We start from the raw sequence: 9,275 nt of genomic DNA, 5'->3' as shown, positions 1-9,275 counted from the left end.
TCGTGTCTGTATTTAACATATTTCAATCTTTGTCAATCTAAAGTCGAATGTACAGTATGTCCTGGTCCCCGACCCTTTTAGGTTCATCACTTGGATATGCTCATCTTCATAAGACTTCTATGAATGGATACCTTGTTTGAAGCAAGAAACCAAGCTGTCTTTATCCAGTACTGCTCGTTTATTTTATTCGTGTGGGAAACTTTTAACATAACTTTCACGACTATATATTTCCATTATATTGTCATAAAGAATATCTGCCATGGTTTTTGGGAAGAATTTGTATTTTTCTACAGAGGTTAACGACCTTTTGACCTTTAGATACGTAAATTTTTTCACATGTTTTAAAATTGAATGGTTAGAAAATCTACAGGCTACATGTTAATACCACCAACATGCAAATCCATCCAAAAAATCATGAGTTATGAACCTAAATGTTAACCCCTACCCCAAACATCGCCATTGATTACACAAGTAATCAAAAATGACAGTATACATTTAATCAATTTATACATTTTTCTTGTTAATATAATTTTTTATCATTCCATATTTCCATATTATTATTATTTTATTTCATTCCATATGCTTATTATTAATAGAAAATACTAATTGGTATCAAATCTACTCACAACTGTTGTAAACGTTTGTGAGTGAATTGTGAATAAATATACAACTTTTCTGTGTAGGTCAATGACCTTTTGATCTCTGCCTGTTTCAAAACTTTTTAAATTTGAATGACTGACCAATCTATATGCTAAATGTTGATACCAACATCATACAAATCCATTGACTAAATCAAGAGTTATGAGCATGAATGTTACCCCCTGCCCCAAAAACTGTTGTTGATTACAAATTTCTCGGATCATAAACATTGACAATAGTACATAATGCATTTTAATTTTTTTCTTGTTAACCTCAATTTTTGTATTCCATATGTTAATAACTACAAGAAAAACACAATTTGTATCAAATACATCCAAAATTAGACATATGACACTGAAGTTTATTGATATTTTATGAAAAAATTTGCATTTTACAAAAAGGTTGATGACCTTTTGACCTCTAGGGAGGTTAATAATTGTCGGATTAATTTTATTTAAACTGCATATGATTAAGAAACCTATATGCTACACACTGCTATCAAATAACTTTGATGGGATTTTTAATTCACAAGTTATGGGCATAAATGTTACCCCTCTCCTCAAAAAAGTATTGACCATAAAACACTAACGACCATTACAAATGACGCGAGTACGTACAATGCATCCCTATATTTTTCTAGTTAACATCATTTTTTTTTTGTTTTATATGCCCGTAGGAACGAAATGATACCAAGGAAGTTTAACTGTGGGGGAGGGGGTGCACGGTGACCCCCCCCCCCTCCAGACCATGGCCTATAACTTATTATTTTCTTTTTTTACAATTCTAGTGATAAATAACTTATTATGTTCCAGGCTGAACTCTGCAAGAAAATTTAATTAAAATTGTACGAGCAGTATGTTCATAACATGTAGGCTGTAGGTCCATTTGTGTGGCTAATCCTGTGTTTTATTTATTGCATATTGTGTATATTTCATAGGTGAATACCCTCCACATCGTGTAAATACAATAACAGTGTGTTTTAGTCATTTTTGGTTTATGTATTATACATGTATTCATGTTTCTTGCTCTTCTGGAGGAATAAGCAACTCAATTTTTCTACTTATAATAATCATAATAATAATACCGTATTTATATAGCGCCTAACAGATCACAGATCCCTCTAGGCGCTTTACAATTCTTAATTCTTAATTATTATTTTTTCCGCTTTCACCATAATGTCGCACAGTAGGTCTATGATTTCGGTGCTCTCACTTACGATCCACATAATCATTATTTTAGCAGTTCGCAATCATTCTTATAAACGCAAGTACGATCATAATTTTGCCGATCATAATGTATGGGAACCATTTAATCAACTACTTATAAACTGCCATGATTCGCTGCTTTTTAACGGGCTAGACTTTGTGGAAGGATCTCGCCTTTGGAATAGATACGTACAACATAGGCATATCCATGCCGATGATCAGGATATACATTTGCGCCGTCGACACGCGAACCTTGGAACAGTTCATCGCAGAAGACGACAGTCAGCTGGCCATACCGCTGCTCCCTCTACTAACTTTCGCTTATTTTGTTCGCCTTAATGATATGTGGTGACATTGAAATCAATCCAGGCCCACCCAACTATAAATTTCCATGTGGAACTTGTTGTAAACCTGTTAAGTCTAACCATAGAGGTTTACTCTGTACCAATTGTCAATCTTGGTATCACATTAAATGTCAGAGAATATCTCATACCGAATATGCTCGGTTTTATGACTGCCAAGATGAGATTTGGTCTTACGGTCTATGTTGTTTACCTCATTTTTCCGATTCATTTTTTGAACCTAATCTGCTCAACACGAGCATAGGATCAGATATTAACACGGAAAACGAAACCGCTCTTTTTAACAGGAAACCAACCTACAGACGAATCTTCTCAAAGTTACGTTTTAACGATTTTACGAAAATAAGGGTCTACATTTTGTTCAAATTAATGCCCAATCAATGCTACCTAAAATTTCCGAACTCCGCATCATTGCTCAAAAGTCCAACGCAGCCGCATTGTCAGTAACAGAATCCTGGATTGACCCATCTATATCCGATAATGAAATACAAATTGACGGTTACACTACGGTTCGGCATGATAGAAACAGAGTAGGCGGAGGCGTCTGTACATTTGTACGTGATGATATCGCTTTTCGTGAACGAAAGGATTTAGATCACTGCAGTATTGAAGCTGTTTGGTTTGAAATTATTTTCCCAAAATCAAAACCCATAGTCGTCGGCACGATATATAGGCCTCCAAAACAGCATAACTTTGTCCACTACTTTGATGAGGTACTCGCACGCATTAACAGCTCTTTTGAGATCATTATCATGGGGGATATTAACATCGATTTGAGGAAAAGAAATCATTCTCTGTACAAAATGCAATGATTACATGAACACTTTGAAATCTAACAGCCTAAAAATGTAATTAAAGACCCCACCAGAATCACACAATCGTCTTCCACAACTATAGATCACATTCTCTGCAACTTCTCACACAATATCAGTCAATCTGAAGTAATCCACACGGGAATTAGTGACCACGCCTTGATTTATTGCTCACGGAAATCAACCAAAGTAAAATTCAATCATCACAAAATCATCAAGATTCGATCGCTCAAAAAATATAATGTAAATGAGTACGTACAGAAACTCTCAAACGCTGATTGGTCAAGTGTGCTAAACTCCTCTGACGTCAACGTTTGCTGGAGAAATTTCAAAGAGATGCTCCTGCCAATTATTGACAGTGTCACCCCTTGGAAAATAATACGCGTTAAACAAAACACGGAGGAATGGTGATTTAAACGAACGAGATGATCTTTGGAAAAAATTCAATAAAGACCGTAAAAGAACTGATATTCTTCCGACTGAAAAATCGGATCCAGAAAACAATTAAAAAAGCTAAATCAAATTATATTATAAACTAGAAATTGCAAATTGCAAGTGAAGTGCTGCGAAGTAAAACTGCATAAAATGTTCTTCGAACAAAATCATTTATGCGAGTCAAGTGAAAATAATGAATAATAAAAATATAACAAATAATATGAGACACGAACCATTGTCTATATATAGAACAGCGTTGGTACCGTGTACAATAGTGTTTTGCTGCAGTGACATCTCGCTGCTGCTGGCGATGACTCGCTGCTGGCGAATCGATCTGCGCATGTGTATAAAATGGTATTTATTTCCGAAAACACTATGCCAATCTACAACAAGCGTCGCCTAAATGTAATAATTAGCACGTTGAAATAGGCTATAAATAAGTTTAACTGGGTTCGTAAATAATATTGGCCTCAAAATATTGTGGCTGAGACATGAGCCGATTAAACGTAGTAATAGGAAACCTAGAAATATAGTAAAAACGCTGAATAGTACTCCAGCGTCGCGACATGCGGACGTTGGTACGAGTAGGTTAGTCTACAAACGTCGCCTAAAGTAATTGATTTTACCCGGCAGAACGAAAGAAGGAAACTCCGCTTCTCAGTTGTCTTAGGCGCAAGTTTTTTTGACAAACAATGACCTTTCAGAGGTCAAATTGCTGTCAAGAATATGAATTGGCTGCTTCGCAGCAATTCGCAGCAATAAACTGAACGCTTACAAAAATAAACATAAGAGACTCTGGTGTTGCCTCAAGAAACTAGGTTAAAAAACACAGGTTTCAGGGACTGAAAACATTGTTCTTGGTGAAAGTGGCAATTTTTGCCACGATAAGAAATCTGTCGCTAATAGGTTTAATCATTTTTTACTAATATTGCTTCTGTACTTGTTAGCAAACTGCCCTTACCTAATTGTGTTTTCAAAGTTGGATCTGATTTTTTAAATACCTTTTATAAGAATGTATTACCAGCCAATCGTAATTTTAAATTACATGAAGTTAATAAGGTTCTCATTGAAGATGAACTTAGTAATCTAGATGCAACAAAAAGTGCCGGTTTAGACCAAATTCCCCCAAGATTTTTAAAGGATGGTTCATCTATCCTATGTATACCCATTACTCATATTATTAATCAATCCATTACCACTGAATGTGTACCCGATGAATTTAAGTTAGCAAGGGTTAAGCCGCTACATAAAAAATACCCTAGGACTGGCATTAATAATTATCGCCCCATCAGCATTCTTAGTTCGCTCTCTAAACTTCTAGAGAGAGTTGTCTTCGAACAGGTTGTAACATACCTCAAAGAAAATAATATTATTTATCAATATCAGTCCGGATTTCGGAGAAATTTCTCCACGGACACTTGTTTAATACAACTAGTGGATCATGTTCGTTTACAAATGTCTAAAGGTCTTCTCACGGGAATGGTCATGTTAGACGTTCAAAAAGCATTTTCTTGGTTTTAGATCTGTCTGCGGGGTGGTTTAGAAATTATCTCTTAAACAGAAAACAGCTTGTTGAATTAAACGGTGTTAAATCAAATCTTGTTAATATTAATCACGGTGTTCCTCAGGGTAGCCTATTAGGGCCCCTATTATTTACCATTTATGTTAACGATATGCCGTCTTGTTTAGATGATGACTGTAATATGCTTTTGTATAGTGTAATCACATTCTCCCACAAAGACTAGAATGCAAACTAATTGATAACCTCACGAAATGTAACCTCTGGCTGATTGATAATCAATTGTCCCTTTATCCAACTAAAACTGAATGTATTCTCTTTGGCACTTCTCATAGGCTGAGGAAAGTCGATCGTTTTCAACTGGATTATTCTGGACACATTATTGAAGGCTGCGATTCTGTAAATTACGTTGGTGTCAAGGTTGACCAACATGTTTCCAGGGACTTTATAGCTATCTCAGCTATAAAGAAAGCAAATTCCCGTCTAAAATACTTTTATCGCCAAAGTTCGTACTTAAATCAATTTTGTCGTAAAATTCTCACAATGGCTCTCGTGCAGCCTCTTTCCGACCATGGAGCTTCTTCATGGTTTCCAAGTATTGGCAAAAAATTATCTAAAAAACTCCAAAACAAAGCTGTACGTTTTATTTTAAACCTTAAGCCCCGTACACATGTTGGCCAACCACAATTATCTGAAACTGGAATGTTAAATGTTTCCGACAGAGTGATGTTTTTAAGGGTCTGTCATGTTTTCAAAATATTTCATAATTGCTGCCCACCCAATCTCTCCATTAATTTTCACCGTATTTCACATAAGTATAGTACGAGGGGAAGTGCTCTTAATTTTAGGGTCCCGACACTCTCTTCTGTTGCCCAAAACACTTTCTGTTATAATGCAATCAAGGATTGGAATTCGTTACCTAAAGAGATAAAAAGTTGCCCCTCACTTAGTAAATTTAAATCTAAAGTTAAAGGATATTTAAAGGAAAAAGCATGTAATGAAGAATCTGCTTCGGTGGTTTTTTATTATTCTTTTTGAACCTTTCTCTTTTTCATTTTGTTTTTTCTTTTTCGTTTTTAATTTGGCATGAAATCTCTTTTGATGCTGCCTTCGACCTTCTTGGTTTTTCGTCATAAGGACTCCAATGGAAATAATACCTTTTTAGGACTTTTTTGGGCTATCCTTGCATCTCCTTTGTATTCATTCCTCAATTCCTCCATCAATCTTCTTGGACTTTGTACTGGCCTTTTGCTTGTTTTTTTTTCAAATAAATTTTATGCCTTTTATATTGTGTATTGTTTTAATGATTGTACTGTTTTTTATATGAGATGCGAATAAATCAAATCAAATCAAATCAAATTAATTCTTATGGCAGTGATAAGAAATTAAATTTTTAACAATATTATTTTCTACGGCTTTACCAGCTGCTATTTCATGGCATCCAGAGGTTCCATATTTCCATACATTAGTTAGTCATCCATACTAACCTTATATATTGTGGCTGCCCCTTGAGGGGAAGGGATAGCGGCTCTATATGTTGCCAGCACCTATTTCCGGACATTCATATACGCCAAACAAGTTGTTTACCAACCATGGTGGGGCTAGAGTTGATATGATAATTATGCTCTCAGACCTCAACTAACTTCAAAATCCTGTAGCTGTGGATAGAGATAGCGGGTCTCCACTCTTCATTTACTACCAAATTTGTCAAGTGCTCATACCACCTCCCTCACCCCGCACCACCCACTCACTATAATGGCCGGACCACTTGCAAAATGTTTCCGACGGCTATGTAATTAGTCAACTCATTTATAGCTCACAGACAGAAAAATAAAAATTACAAGCAAGCGATTTAACAGCAGTGTAGAGTCAAATCTTTAATCGTTTTATCTCAACACATGTCACACTTAGAATCCACTCTTTCAAAAAATAATAAAATAAATACCGGTATCAAATGCCGGTAGTCGTAATATACCATAACCACAAATAAATGAACTGCTGTGAACCTACCTGGAATAATACGTTCAAGCACTCTGGAAAGTTGATGCCAACTGAAAATTGTGGACGTCTGATTCAGTTCGGTATTTCAATATATTTGTTTCTAAAGAGCTTCGAATTTCCAGTGAACCAATCGTTTCCTTCCGTTCGTTGTGAGGTATACGCGGAATGATATCACGTTGTTAACATCAATGGGTGTAGAATAATTCATTACCAAGTGTTAATAAAACATTGACTTGTAATCGTTAATTTTCGTTACACATTATACGACGTTCATTTACTATAACGGAAATGATGTACATACGTGTATATCCTAATATGTATATTGTATACCGTATATATATATATATAGGCCTATCTAGATGTGTATAAGAGACAGCGTTCAAAAAGCATTTTCTTGGTTTTAGATCTGTCTGCGGGGTGGTTTAGAAATTATCTCTTAAACAGAAAACAGCTTGTTGAATTAAACGGTGTTAAATCAAATCTTGTTAATATTAATCACGGTGTTCCTCAGGGTAGCCTATTAGGGCCCCTATTATTTACCATTTATGTTAACGATATGCCGTCTTGTTTAGATGATGACTGTAATATGCTTTTGTATAGTGTAATCACATTCTCCCACAAAGACTAGAATGCAAACTAATTGATAACCTCACGAAATGTAACCTCTGGCTGATTGATAATCAATTGTCCCTTCATCCAACTAAAACTGAATGTATTCTCTTTGGCACTTCTCATAGGCTGAAGAAAGTCAATCGTTTTAATTATTCTGGACGTGAAGACTGCGATTCTGTAAATTACCATGGTGTCAAGATTGGTACCGATACTCAAGCTTTCTCGCTATCAGAGCCAAAACTCCTGGAAGGCGGCTCTGTAGAACGTGACAGTAGCGTCCCATAGAACATGTTTAACACTGTCTCTGCGCCTATCATATGGGAGTATTAGAATTTATCAATTCAATAAATATGCTTAAACGTCTCATCCAAAGCCAGTGCGCTATCGTAACCATGTGTTTTAGCCCAAAACACAAGAACAGCAAATGGAATTGAATCAGTGACAACACGTTTCAGTGGGCACACAGTGGCTACCACCAGACCCGACTGGGCCATGCTGCTCGCAAAACTGTAGCAGTAAGATGTAAAATACATTGCATTAAAGACCAGATCAAACGTGTGTTAAGCGTTATGGTTAACACATTAAGTAAAAAATAAATAAATAAATAAATAAATAAAATAAATTTAAAAAAATAATAATAATGTTAAGTAGAACTAAACAAACTATTAAAAATAATGGAAGGTTTGGTGATGGTATACCTGGTGTGATACCAGGTACTAGTGCGTGCCAGGCATATGTTACATGTTGGGCCATGTGGGCCTTCTCTTCAATTTTTGAATAAAATGTGCTACATACATTAAATGAGATGGAATAACAACATCAACAGTCATAATCCTTTTTTCCGTGTAGACAAACCGGATAGAGGTTTCCCTGGAGCTGTACAATGAACAGAACACTTGGTGTTGATTTACCGCCCTTGCTTATTTACTATATTTAGTCATTTTCTCCATTTTGGAGTTGTTGCCATGCATAAAGTGGTCATTGAACCTATTGTTTTTAAATATCATGTATCATTGAAACACTATGATTTATAATAATAAAGATTTATACACGATATTATTAATATTATTATTGTTATTATTGTCATTATGAATATTATTATTACTATTCTCTTTCTTATTTTTCTTCATCATCATTATAATCTTCTTATTATTACATCCAAACGTGTCGCCATAAATACTAATTAATAATTATTCAAATTCATTACACTACAAACATACAATAGGCAAAATACCTGCTAGCAAAGGTATATAGAGAGAAAGACCGTGAGAATAATAATTAATAATAAACAATTTACCAGTAATTATATAGGCCTATAAATTAGGCCTACTAGATTTTCTAATGCAACTTCGGCTTATGATATACTATGTGAAATTCAAGTTCTTAAATAAAAAGATACGATGTTTACAATTTAGCATACATCTCCCAGTAGAGAGGGTACCGTAATTATAAGAACTAACCAATCCGGTGTATCATATAATAGCTTGCAAACAGTGATAACGAACTACGTCAGGAGTGGAGATTCGTCTGGGGATAACAAAAAAATAATATTAGTTTGGACGGCGAATGGGTACAAAAACACCATCCTAGATCAAGATGCCCTGTATCTAGCGGCTTATTATTTTTAAAGTACAAATCCTGCCCTGTCTGTCGGGGGCGTTTCCTCGCCGTTGGGGAAATCCTAGGGCCG

General features: G+C 35.4%; 1 protein-coding gene across 2 annotated transcripts in view; it reads right to left on the bottom strand.

The window, feature by feature from the left end:
• LOC117103260 overlaps nt 1–7,110 on the bottom strand; it is a 19,498-nt gene extending 12,388 nt beyond the window's left edge. For both annotated transcript variants that reach the window (XM_033243828.1, XM_033243829.1), the window contains exon 1: nt 6,983–7,110. The gene's annotated coding sequence lies outside the window, so the exon portion shown is untranslated. The remainder of the gene's footprint in view (nt 1–6,982) is intronic.
• Between the last annotated feature and the right edge of the window lie 2,165 nt (nt 7,111–9,275).

The sequence above is a fragment of the Anneissia japonica genome, unplaced genomic scaffold, assembly GCF_011630105.1.
Source record: "Anneissia japonica isolate Jap-2015-1 unplaced genomic scaffold, ASM1163010v1 scaffold2207_len539183_cov196, whole genome shotgun sequence".
NCBI classification, from domain to species: Eukaryota; Metazoa; Echinodermata; class Crinoidea; order Comatulida; family Comatulidae; genus Anneissia; species Anneissia japonica.
Note: the sequence above shows the minus strand (reverse complement) of the source record. Positions and strands in the feature narration are given on the sequence as shown.